The following is a 12,652-nucleotide window of genomic DNA, read 5'->3' as shown; positions in this document are numbered from 1 at the left end:
TTAGATTTCAAAATTAGAAGTGATAACAAAAGTCAAAAAGATTTAGAGACAAAGCACAATAGTCATTATACTTTCCATAACATAACCCTAAGGTTTATGTGATCCATTGGTGGTCATAAAATTCAGAATTATTTAATATGGATTTTAGCCTACTAATATAGAAGGCATTGTTGTAAGGAGTCTGTACCAATTTTCGGTTCATTTTTCTCATACTTGTGTTTTTTATTTATAATTATTGTAAAATTTAGGGTTTATGTTTTATTGAAATGACACCGGTTTTCTCTTACTCTTTTTGGTCAATTACGTGCGTTCGAATCCCATGAAACGCACACCAAATCTAATTATTTAATACTTTAGACGTCGGTTTTTGTATGGGCAACGTCAAAACGCTTTACAACGGCGTCGGTGTACCATAACCGTAGTCGTAAATATGAAATTAAATGACGACTGGGTTGTATTTATCGTCATCTTTAAGAAGCGCGGTCCTTGAAATTTTTGACCGGGATCTAAAATTTTCAGAATTTCCCTTTAACCCTAAAGTATTTCCTTCTCTCTCTTCAATGTAAATTTGTCTTAAAGTTTTCTCTGTCTTAAAGTTTTCGCTCTCTCTCAAAGCATTGGGTATGTTCTCTGAGCTCTCTCAAGCATTTGTTATTTTCTCTCAGCTCTCTCTCAATAACCATGTAAGTATATTCTCTCAGCTCTCTCTCAATATTCTCTTAGTATATTCTCTCAGCTCTCTCTCAATATTCTCTTAGTTTGTATATTCTCTCAGCTCTCTCTCAATATTCTCTTCGTTTTTATATTCTCTCATATCTCTTTAAATATTCTGTTAGTTTGTATATTCTCTCAGCTTTGGTTTCTTAATATATGTTTTGGGAGCTATGGGTTCTTGATTGGGAGCTATATATGGGTTCTTTTATATTTTGATGTTTGCATTCTGTTAAGGGTTCTTTGAAAAGGAATGAGGATGGAAGAATTAGGCTTCGGTTTTTTGTAAACCACGACAACAGTTGGTTACCAACCGTCGTCTAAATTTTTATTATACGTCGGTTTTTTATTTACTACCACCGTCGTCATTAGGCAACCAGAATCCAAACCTTGTTCTTCAAAAAGAATACAAATATCTTGTTTAGGTTGCTTAAAACCGTCGTCTAATTCTTGTGGGATTTTTTTTCCCACTTTGTTCTCTTCTCTATCAATATAGTAGTGTTTCGTTGCTGGTCTTTTCACTTTATTATATGTATGATTTTATAGTGTGTGAGATGGATAAGTCATGGATGCATGCGGATAAATGATCGAAGGCATATGAGTTAGGTGTGGAAGGATTTTTGAATTTTGCTGTAGAAAATCTTGGAAATACAACTCATATTCGTGGTCCATGTGCTAAATGTGGGGATATTCGATTGTTTGGAGTTGGAATTATAAGGGACCACTTATACTTTAATGGAAGTGACCACAGCTATTAGATTTGGACATGGCACGGAGAACCTTGGGAATGGACTACTAATGCTAGTAGAAATGTGGAAGAAGATGAGCAAAGTAGGTTCAGTTTTATTTCTGAAGAAGTAGGGATGGATGATAATGATTTAGGCGATATTGGATTTGGTCCTTATGAGTTTGCTAATGTGATTGGAGATGAAGATCAACCCTTGTACCCTGGTAGCAGTAAGTACACGATGTTGTCGGCTTTGGTGAAGGTATATAATTTGAAAGCAAAACATGGGATGAGTGATGTTTGTTTTACACAGTTATTGATACTTCAAGGAGATTTGCTTCCAGAGGGAAATACACTATCTTCCTCTATGTATGAGGCAAAAAAGACATTGTCTACTTTGGGGATGAGTTATGAGAAAATCCACGCATGTCCCAATGATTGCATCTTGTATAGGAAGGATTACGAAGATTCAACTAATTGTCCTACTTGTGGTATCTCATGGTGGAAGGAAGGCAAAGATTCAATCTTGAAAGCGGGTGTGCCAGCGAAGGTGATGTGGTATTTTCCTCCAATTCCAAGGTTTAAAGGGATGCTTCAATCACATAGACACCTAAGAGTTTGACTTGTCATGCTGCTAGAAAATCAGTTGACGGTCATATGTCTCATCCAGCGGATTCCCCATCTTGGAAACTTGTTGATGATAAATGGCCCGAGTTTGGTAAAGAGCCAAGAAACTTGAGATTGGCTCTCTCATATGATGGATTCAATCCCCACAGTTCTTTAAGTAGCAAATACAATTTTTGGCCAGTTATCTTAGTTACATATAATCTCCTACCATGGCTGTGCATGAAACGGAAGTTCATGATGTTGGCCTTATTGATTTCCAGTCCTAAACAGCCCGAAAATGATATAGACGTCTACTTAGGCATAGAAAATGGCCACAAAATTTGTTACATTTGTTACATTTGGCATAGAAAATGGTTATCAATGAATCATCCATATCGGAGACAGCGCGCAGCTTTTAATGGGAAACCTGAATATGGCATGCCTCTCGAGCCATTAAACGGAGAAGAAGTGTTGCACATGGTTGAAGATATTAATTACATATGGGGCTCAAAAAATAGGGGAAGTGTTGGTGAGAATGATGGTGACAGAGTTTGTTGGAAGAAGAAATCAAATTCTTTGATCTCGAGTATTGAAAATATCTTCATGTGAGGCATGTCCTAGATGTTATGCATATTGAGAAGAATGTTTGCGATAGTATCATTGGTACATTGCTGGAGATCCCTGGAAAAAATAAAGATAGGATTGCGTGCTCGTTTAGATTTATTGAACATGAGGGTCAAAACTGATTTGTAACCCGAGTATGGACAAAGACGTACTTGCTTGCCTCCAAGGCCTTGGAATTTGTCAAGAGCAGAGAAGATAGCAGTTTGCAATTCTTTCTATGGTATGAAGGTCCCTGAAGGTTATTGTTCAAATATAAAAAATCTTGTATCTAAAAGATTCAAGACTTCTTGGACTTAAATCTCATGATTGTCATACCTTGATGCAACAATTGCTCCCTGTGGCAATTCGTTCTGTTTTGGAGAAGCCTGCAAGGTATGCAATAACTCGATTGTGCTTCTTCTTCAATGCTATATGTGCAAAGACGATAGATGTTTCCAAGCTAGATAAGTTGGAAGAAGATGCAGTAGTTACTTTGTGCTTTGCTTGAGAAGTACTTTCCCCCTTCATTCTTTGATATCATGGTTCATCTAGTAGTACATCTTGTTAGAGAAGTTCGTCTATGCGGCCTAGTATATTTTAGATGGATATATCTATTTGAAATGTATATGAAAGTGCTAAAAAGGTATGTTCAGAATCGTACTCGTCCGGAAGGTTGCATTGTTGAGTGGTATATAGCTGAACAAGCTGTAGAGTTTTGCACCGAGCATTTATCTGATGTTAGTACAGTTGGAGTGTCTTCAAGCCAGAAGATGGGAGTTTCGAAGCTATTATCAGGTTGCATAGTAAGCTTAGTTGATCGGAACTTGTTGAACCAGGCACATCTATATGTCTTGGAGAATACGGAGGAAGTCCTACCTTATATCGAGTACGTATGACTTTTATTTTTCATATGGAGCCATTTTAAATATTATTATTCCTTATGTTTATCTTATATACAAGGGACCGTAATGCTTGATTTTTTCGTGTCAATGTAGAGAACATATGATCCACATCAAGACCACTTATCCAAAATTTAGAAAGAGAACAAAGTGGCTGCAAAATAAGCACAATAGCACTTTCATTCAATGGCTCCACTTTAAGGTATATATATGTTATTGAATGACATGCATATTCAACTTTTAATTTTCGTCCATTCTATATGTTAGATTGAATTAAGATATATATGATTAATTTGCAAGTTCAAAGTGAACTTAATGGGGAAGAGCATAATGGCGTATTAGAAAATTTTAGGTGGCTAGCAGCTGGTCCAAGCATGGCAGTGCCATCATATAGGAGCTATCTTATTAATGGTGTTAAATTTAACATCAAGGCACATACTATGCAAGTTACTAGTGCCAAGGATAAAAACCCTATTGTCTCCAATATGGGTTTTTCTGGTGTTATTTAAGAAATTTGGGACCTTAACTACCAAAAGTTTAGAATCCCAGCCTTGAGGTGTGATTGGATGGATAACACTTCGGGCCTTGTAGTCGACGAACCTGGGTTTACCCTTGTAGATCTAAGTAAAATTGGACATAGGAATGACCAATTTGTTATGGCTTCTCAAGTCAAACAAGGATTTTATGTTGATGACCCAATGCATCGTGGTTGGTCGGTAGTGTTATCAATGCCTAATAGAGAATATAATAATGTTATTGGTGATGATGTGCTAGGTTATACTAGAATTGAGTGTGAGCCATTTATTAGAGGGATACCAAATGTTGACACATTTGATGACCTAGTGGGTGAGTTTGGGAATGAAAATATTAGAGATGGGTGTGAAGATATGTTGATTGATTGATTGTTGTAATGTATGACATTAGTTATTCAGTTAATTGTATGACATTAATTAATAACTTTGTACATCATTTTAATTATGATCACATTTTCATTACGCAAGCTTTGGGCACAACAAATCAAAAATTAAAAAAAACTGGGTTAAAGCTGTAAAGTACGACGGTCCAGTAAAAAAATTGGAAACACAGAAGCCTAAAATAACAACAATGTCGAGTTTTAAAAAGTCAAAAGACCATAAAACAAAAAAAACAGACATCTGAAACAGAAATCAAGTCGGTTTGATAAACACAGCTTAAAATAAACCGTTGTCTAAAGAGTGAAATAAAGGCCGTTCAGTTCCATTAAGCTGCGTGATGATGTTCTGCACATAAGCTAGTATAAAACAACTGACGTCTCCAAGCATACATAAGTCAAGGAAGGTTAAACAAACGACTTTTAAAAGGACAATCACGTCATCATGTAATCAAAACTGACGTGGTAAGCAATTACAACATTAAGCAGTTGGATCTCTTGACGTAGTGAAATAATTAACCACGTCCTTTATTTTAATGCCACGGACGTTGAATATATAATCCATGTCGGTTTTTTTCCTGTCCACACCTTCAATATTATTTATAATGTCATCCTTTGACAAAAAACCGACGTGGGTACAGTTTTGTACGTTGGTATTGAGTAATATTATGTCATTTTAAATCTTTTAGACGTCAGCTATTCAGAAAAAGTGACATTTAACTCTGTCAAAGGGGCTTCTTTGTACAATTTAAAGGACTATTCTAGCAAGAAACAGACGTGGAATAAGCTTAAAACGTCGGTTTTTTCATATTCCGCAACGTGGATAATAACATAAGCGTCGGTGATGCCAGGTGCGGGACATGGTTATGGCATGTTACGGTGGTTATTGAGAGACAAATGACATGTAATACTCTTTAAATGTCGGTTGGTTTGTGTGCACGTCGTCGTTTATGTTTTAGATGTCGGTGTCTTTGTTTGTTTAACATAGTATAAATTAACCACGATGGTTTCTAGCTTATCTAAATCTTTTTTCCTTCATTTAGGGACATGGATAATTATCTGTACGACGGTTCTTCTTTTGATCTTGACATGTAACACTCTTTAGATGCCTCAGTTTTCATAAAACTATCGTCTAATGTTGTCGAAGATTTGATTTTAGGCTAATTATATAGTAATTACACGTCGGTTCATAATAAATTTGGATGTTGAATGCCTTAACGACGTAGGTATTAACCGTCGTTTTTTTTTGTACAAAAGATGGCGGTCGATTTCATGACGGTTGGAAAACCTTCTAGACGACGGTGGTTTCCTGTCATCTATTTCGATTTTTGTAGTAGTATTGAAAATGGAACTCTGAAATAACAACCCACCCAACTTTGGTCAAAAGAGCAGAACTCAAAGGTTCCCTAAACTTAGAGTCCCCTGATTGACTCCTAGCAATTACTATGGTATGCACCTAACTATAACAGAGTGGTCAAACGAAGTATGATCTTCAGTTTAACATGGTAATAATACAACTATAATAGTGTTCCCCTGTTTTGAACTAGAAGTCTGTGTGTGAAAATTGAAAAAAATATATATATGTAGACGAAGGAAGCTTACTTATTATCTTGGTTCTTACTTGAGACTTGGAGACTTCGGAACTAATAGGGAATTCTAGAGAGAGAGAGAGAGAGAGATGTTTCAAAGAAAGTTTATTCTGGTGGAAGAGAGCCCCAAAGTGTGTATGCTTCAACTTGCGTCTGGATGAAAACATGAATGGTTTTTATACTACAACGGACAAACTGACTTTTTATAATTTCAAGAAGGGTAAACTACAGTAAACCCCCCAACCTATAGGGTCATTTGCTAGTTCATGCCCGATTTTGGGGACATTTACGAGTCCTTACTTAACGTCACAGAAAACCTACAAATTACCCCCTTCGTTAGCGAGTCGTCAGGAAATTTGTTATCTGCCTACGTGGCGTCTAGCTATACTATTTTTTAGGGCATTTTTGGCATCTCAGGTCCCTGGGTTTGGCACCCAAAATAACACGTGGTTTACTCTAATTCAAAAAAGAAAAATAGAAAACCCCAAATCGAGTTCCATATCTAAGCCCTCACTCAGACCTAAGCCCCAAATCGATGAAGTAGATGCCCAGGTTCCAATTTGAAGAAGACAAAGACGATGATGTCGACGAGGTCGATGATGTCTGCAAATTGAAGATGCGAAGTGGGCCAACCCATTTGTCATTGCGGCAATCAATGTCGTCTGACAACGTCGTGGACTGACAACAACCCTGAGAGAAGATTTTGGGGCTACGCCGATTATGAGGTAAGAAGAGGATGTGCATTCTTTGAATGGTATGATCCACAAGTATGTGAAAGGTCCAAGATTGTGATATCTGGACTATTGAAATGATTACGTAAGGAAGAAGACGAAAATCAAAAATTGAAAAAAGAGGTTGGAGCTGCCTTGAAAGCACAAAGATTTCTTCGAGCAAGTGTTCTGGGTTCTTGGATTTTTTTGCTTGTGTTGTTGGAAATGCTAGTACTGGAATGTAGAGACTCTGGATCTTCCAAGAATGTGAAATTAGCACTTACATTTTAGGGTTTAGATCTTAGAAGACTTGGGTGATGTTTTTTGTGGCCATTTGTGGGACATTTTGGAAAATCAAAGTGCTTTGTGTATGAAAGGTCTGTTTCTTGTAATTTCCCATGTGAAGTTGTATGAAAGATGTTTATGTATGAACAATTGTTAGGCAATTTGGAAATGCAGACTGTTTATGTATGCACAATTGTTGGGCAATTCCGAATTGAACAACTGCTTGAAGGCAAATTCCATTATATTTTGAGTTCAAAATACATACATACTTTTCCAACCCTTGCAGCTCAAATTTACAAAATGAACATGAGCACCTAATCTGGAATACAATAAAATAGCTACCAAAAGTAAACTTATCAAGCCACATCACAAAACCAGAAGTTGTACTAGTTTAAAATAAAATGGAATTTGCATAAACTAAGAACTAAGAGCCTATGTTCTCTATCTCTTGGATGCTCTCAATCCTATTCCAGCAGTTTCAACTGCATTTGGTTGGGAAGCATTTAGTGCAGCCTTCTTTGCAGCAACAACAGCCTTTGCCCTTGCATATGCAAACTTTCTCTTAACTCTTGTAGCTGCTTTTGCTTCATCCTACAGATGAAAAACACTTTCAGCTTCAAACAATAAAACTATAAAATAGCTTTTCCATTTTAAGGAAGAAACAACAGATCATTTCATCAATAGCCTAGCAATAAAAATAGGCACTCACAGCAGCAATAAAAATAGGCACTCACATTTCTTGGTCTTCCTTTACCCATTGATAGGGGTTTTTCCTTTTGAGGTAGATTCTGATGGTGAGTGGTTTTGTTATGGCCAGTTGAGCCACAAATACTACACCTCATTTGCATTCCTTGTCTTCCCAACCATTTTTTCCTAGTCTTATCTATTCTCTCTTCAGCTCCTTTTATCCTCACCTTTCTAGGTCTTCCAGGTTGTCTAGTGTAGGCTGGTGGCTTTATTGTTGTCTAGTTGGTCTTCTCCCATAGCTGTGTTCCATTAATTGGCATAATAAGATTGTTATAAAGGGCCATGTAATTGTCCTTGCTATAGTATAAATGCACATAATCCTCCACAACTTTACCTCCTTTGTAATGTATGGCAGCAATTCCATGAGCACAAGGAATGCCTGACAAGTCCCATTTTCTGCAAGAACAAGTGTGATTATCCAAATCCACCACATATTAGTCACCTATTCCTGCATCCACTTGATATTTAGGACCACCAAACCACTACACAGTACAATTACATGCTTCTAACTTTTTATGTTGGATATGGTCAAAAATGTTCTTGCATATTTGATGAGGCCAACTGGTCATCTTGTCCCTCCTCCACTGGATCCTTCTCATCAACAAGCACCGAATCATCTCTAGCATTGTGATAATTGGCCTTGTCCCTTGCTGTCTTGATACTATTGTTGAAGCTTTCACACAAGTTATTCTGCAGCATAACACACTTAATATGTGTTTTGAAATGAGACTTAGTCCATTATGTTGGTGGCTTCTCAGTAAGCCACTCCCATGCGTTGCTATCCAAGGTCTTCATTACTTCCATTTGATAGTTAAAGCAAGGCACATTGGTAGCTCTAGCACATGTCCATAATTAATCCCTCAATACTCTACCTTTATACATTTTGTTGAAGTTATCCCAAAGGTGCCTCACACATAATCTTGTCTCAGCATTAGGCACAATGTCTTCAAATGCACCAGACAGTCCTTTTTGCTTGTTAGATATAAAGGCCCATCCATGGGAATTAACAATGTCCACATCCTTGGCCAACAGATCAATGAACCATGTCTATGACTCCCTTGTTTCCATCTCAACCACAGCATATGCTAGCACCCAAGTCTTGTTATTGGGATCGATCCCAACTGCTGTAAGCAACTGTCCACCATAAACCCCTTTTAAATGGCAGGCATCTAACCCAATAAAAGGCCTATTGTTCATCTTAAACCCTCTCTTTAATGGTTCTAAACAAATGTACAAACGCTTGAAAACAGTTTCACCATCAACAAACTCACACTGCATCTTTGTTGTGGAGCCAGGGTTTTTGTCTTCCAACTCATGACAATAATCCCAGAGCATGGCATATTGCTCATCAACTGATCCTTCAATGATTTGAAGCGCCTCTACCTTTGCCCTGTAAGCTTTCATCCTAGATATACCTATTTTAAACTCAGAAGAGGCTACATTCACTATAGATTGTGGAGGCATCGTGGGATTTGACTGAATTCTAGGTAGGAACTTATCTCTCAACCATTTACTTGAGGCTTGTGTGTTTTCAAATACTCTGACACAATTGTGATTGTGATTATAGTATTTCACCACCAAGCTTCGACTTGTAGGGTTTTTTCAAGCTACATAAATCTGCCATGGACACTCACGCTTTACAAAGCGCCTTCACTTATACTTTTCATTATCTGGTGAAAGTGACCTCTTTCCTACTCAACAAGCAATATTCACGAATAGCTTCTCTGAAAACCTTGCATCACTGAATATCATTCCAGTATCAAATACAGGGTTTTGTTTGTTTGTTCCATGGTTATAGTGTTTGAATTTTTTCCCCCTTGCAACTGTTTCCTCATCTTCATCTGAATGAACACTTCTTAACTCAACCTCCACTGCTTGATCCCCTTCTTCTAATCTGGTGTCTTGAAGATCTGTATGGTGAAAATCCATAATCCAAGAAGGTTGCTCCCTATTTTGACCAATCTGTGAAGGTTGGTCTTCATTTTGACCAGTCTATGAAGGGTGGTCCCCAATTGGACCAGCATGTGATGGGTGGTCCTCACTTGGACCAGCATGTAAAGGTTGTTCCCCACTTGGACCTTCACCCTCATTAACAACATTACCTTCATTAACAGCACCACCTTCACCCTCATTTATCTCTTCATCTTCAAGAGGCTGAAAAGTATCTTCAACTGGGCCATGGTCTGTAATCCACTGTTGCAAAAATATAGTTTCCTCAGCTATCTCTTCAATGTTATCCCCTCATACTCACTGTCAACAAAACTAGATGCATCTGATAAGGATGCATCACTATCTTCCCTGTCTGTTACACTAGCGATTGCCACACCTTTACCCTTTGAAGACCTTGTAGCCCTTGCCCTCTTGGTGCCTTAGGTTCAGCCACTTCTTTACCCTTTGAAGACCTTGTAGCCCTTACACTCTTTGGTGGCTCAGGTTCAGCCACTTCCTTATCCTTTGAAAACCTTGCAGCCTTTCCCTTCTTTGTTGCCTCAGCCACTGTTTTACCCTTTCCCTTTCCCTTTCCCTTCTTTGGTGCCTTAGCCACTGTTTTACCCTTTGCATTCTTTGGTGCCTCAGGTTCTGAAAAATCCCCAACATCCTCCATTGGTACTTGCTCCACTATCTTCACCTTATGTGGCTCAAGATATTTAGTTGGCTACTCAACATTGCTCTTTGTCTTATAAGGAACAAGAGGAATAGAATCAGCACATCCCATATCCTCAATCACCACTGACTTCTGTTTTTGTACCCTAGAACCTTCCACCCTTTGCAGCTCGATCTGTCTATGTTTGTTTAAAAAGGTATAAGGGTCATCAGCCAACTGTGTCAAAAATATATCTATCTCCCTTACTCCTGGCACACATTCACACATTTTCAAAACATCTTCATCAAACATAAGCTTCTCTACAGAAGAAGAGTTGGGAAGCTCATAGTAATATAACACTATACCATCATACCGTAACTCCTTAACCATCAGACCAATTTCAAACATAGACATTTGGTCCTTATCGTAAAAATCAATGAAATCCAGAGTCCCATTTACATACAGGTTGTCACATAAAGAACCCCCATGGTTCATTCGAATAGTAAACTTATCATCTTTACCTACAAAGCCACATAACAGTCAAACCTATCAATACATAATTGTTCAATATATAGGGTGACTAAACAAGGACATAAACAAATGCAAAGGTTTTGGACCACTAAGTATTGTCTGGAATCGAAAGCAGTTTGTTTTGAAAAAAAAAAAGTGTTTTTTTTTTATGCTTTTCTAACAACACAACGACAGAAATAGACCTTTTACGCTTTTCCAACAACACAACGACAGAAATGGACCATGGACCACAAATATCACTATCAAGCACACTTCAAAGCAACTGAAAGGTTCAAACAAAATCAAACCGCACGCATCTAACCCTTTATGAGGAAACCAAAAAGCAAGAAAAGTTAAAAGCGCCTTCAACTTACGAGGAGCACGACAACCACGAGGACGAATACGACATCTCGAATTACAACAACCTGCACTTCTTTGTGCTTCCGATTGATGCGAAATGGGGATTAGGTTTCAATTTGTGCAATCGGTTTCGATTTTGGGGGGGAAATCGATTTGGTGAAGGGGTTATGGACGACGAGTTTCGGAACATGATTCAGGGGTTTTTTGTTTTTGTTTTGAATTACATAAGGCCACGTGTTGTTTTGGGCGCGAAACCCAAGGACATGAGATGCCGAAAATTCCCTTAATAGATTTCCTGAATTGCGAAGGCTAGCGGTAGTCGATAATGATTTCCTAACGGACTCGCTAACGGAGAGGGCAATTTATAGGTTTTCCGTGACGTTGAGTATGGACTCGTAAATGTCCCCAAAATCAGGTATGAACTCGTAAATAACCCTATAGGTTGGGGATTTACTGTAGTTTACCCTTTAAAGAATAATAATGTTTATACAAGTTGAATAAAAAGCAAATATGTACAAATTGACAAATGAAAAGCAAGCCTAAAAGCCTATTAAAAGTAAACGAAGTTGGTCTCTCCAATATGGGAAAATTCATGCTGGCTGTTTTTGTTGTTGTTTTTTTTTCCTATTTTGCCCCTCTACCCATCACCATCAAATACTCCTTGTCAAAGATGTGTGGTTGTGATGTTGGTTTGCTTCTAAAGTCCATATATGATGGCCTCATTATATTTCCTTGAGAGATACATGCATGAGGAGAACTAGCCCTAATTAATTTAGATTTAAGAAACTTCATTTTTTCATATGATAACAAAATTTGGGGATTCAAAGCAGGTTTGAGAGATAGCCCCTCGACACTGATAGGGATGGGAAAAGGGATGAAGATTCCCCGAAAATTCTTACCGAGTATGGGGTGGAGGCAGGGATAGGGATGCAAGCCTATTGCCATATTCAGCCCCCCGAACCGGCCTGTTGTCATCCCTATTGTAAGGTGAGTATTTTTTGAACTAAAGTTTGTGTTTAATGAGCATGTAGGTCAATTTCTCAAAGAAAAAAAAAATGGCATTTCTAACTGTAGGACCACAATCTTGAAGAGTTCGATTATTTATATGTTAAAATGAAGAGTAATGCTACTCTGATCACATTTGTATATCACATTCACATACAACATCATGTGGCAGATGAGGTGGACAACTACATTAATTAAAATTAATTTACCATTTTCTTTTCTTTTATGATTTATTGATGTGGATGTACAACTCATTTGCTACATAAGATGGTATGAAAATGTGATAAGTGTAGCATTATTCTAAAATAAAAGCCAAAAATATAAAATATAAAAACTAACACAATGATGAAATATGGAGGAAACTGAGGGCAGTAAAATGATTTTTTTTTTTAAAGAAAAGGAAAAA

The 12,652-nt window shown here is 37.6% G+C and overlaps 1 pseudogene; it reads left to right on the top strand.

The window, feature by feature from the left end:
* Nucleotides 1-2,890: 2,890 nt before the first annotated feature.
* On the top strand, nucleotides 2,891-5,169 carry LOC148919285 (uncharacterized; annotated as a pseudogene).
* The last annotated feature ends 7,483 nt before the right edge of the window (nucleotides 5,170-12,652 follow it).

The sequence above is a fragment of the Prunus mume genome, linkage group LG3 (assembly GCF_029339155.1).
Source record: "Prunus mume cultivar Tortuosa linkage group LG3, ASM2933915v1, whole genome shotgun sequence".
Classification (NCBI taxonomy): Eukaryota; Viridiplantae; Streptophyta; class Magnoliopsida; order Rosales; family Rosaceae; genus Prunus; species Prunus mume.
Note: the sequence above shows the minus strand (reverse complement) of the source record. Positions and strands in the feature narration are given on the sequence as shown.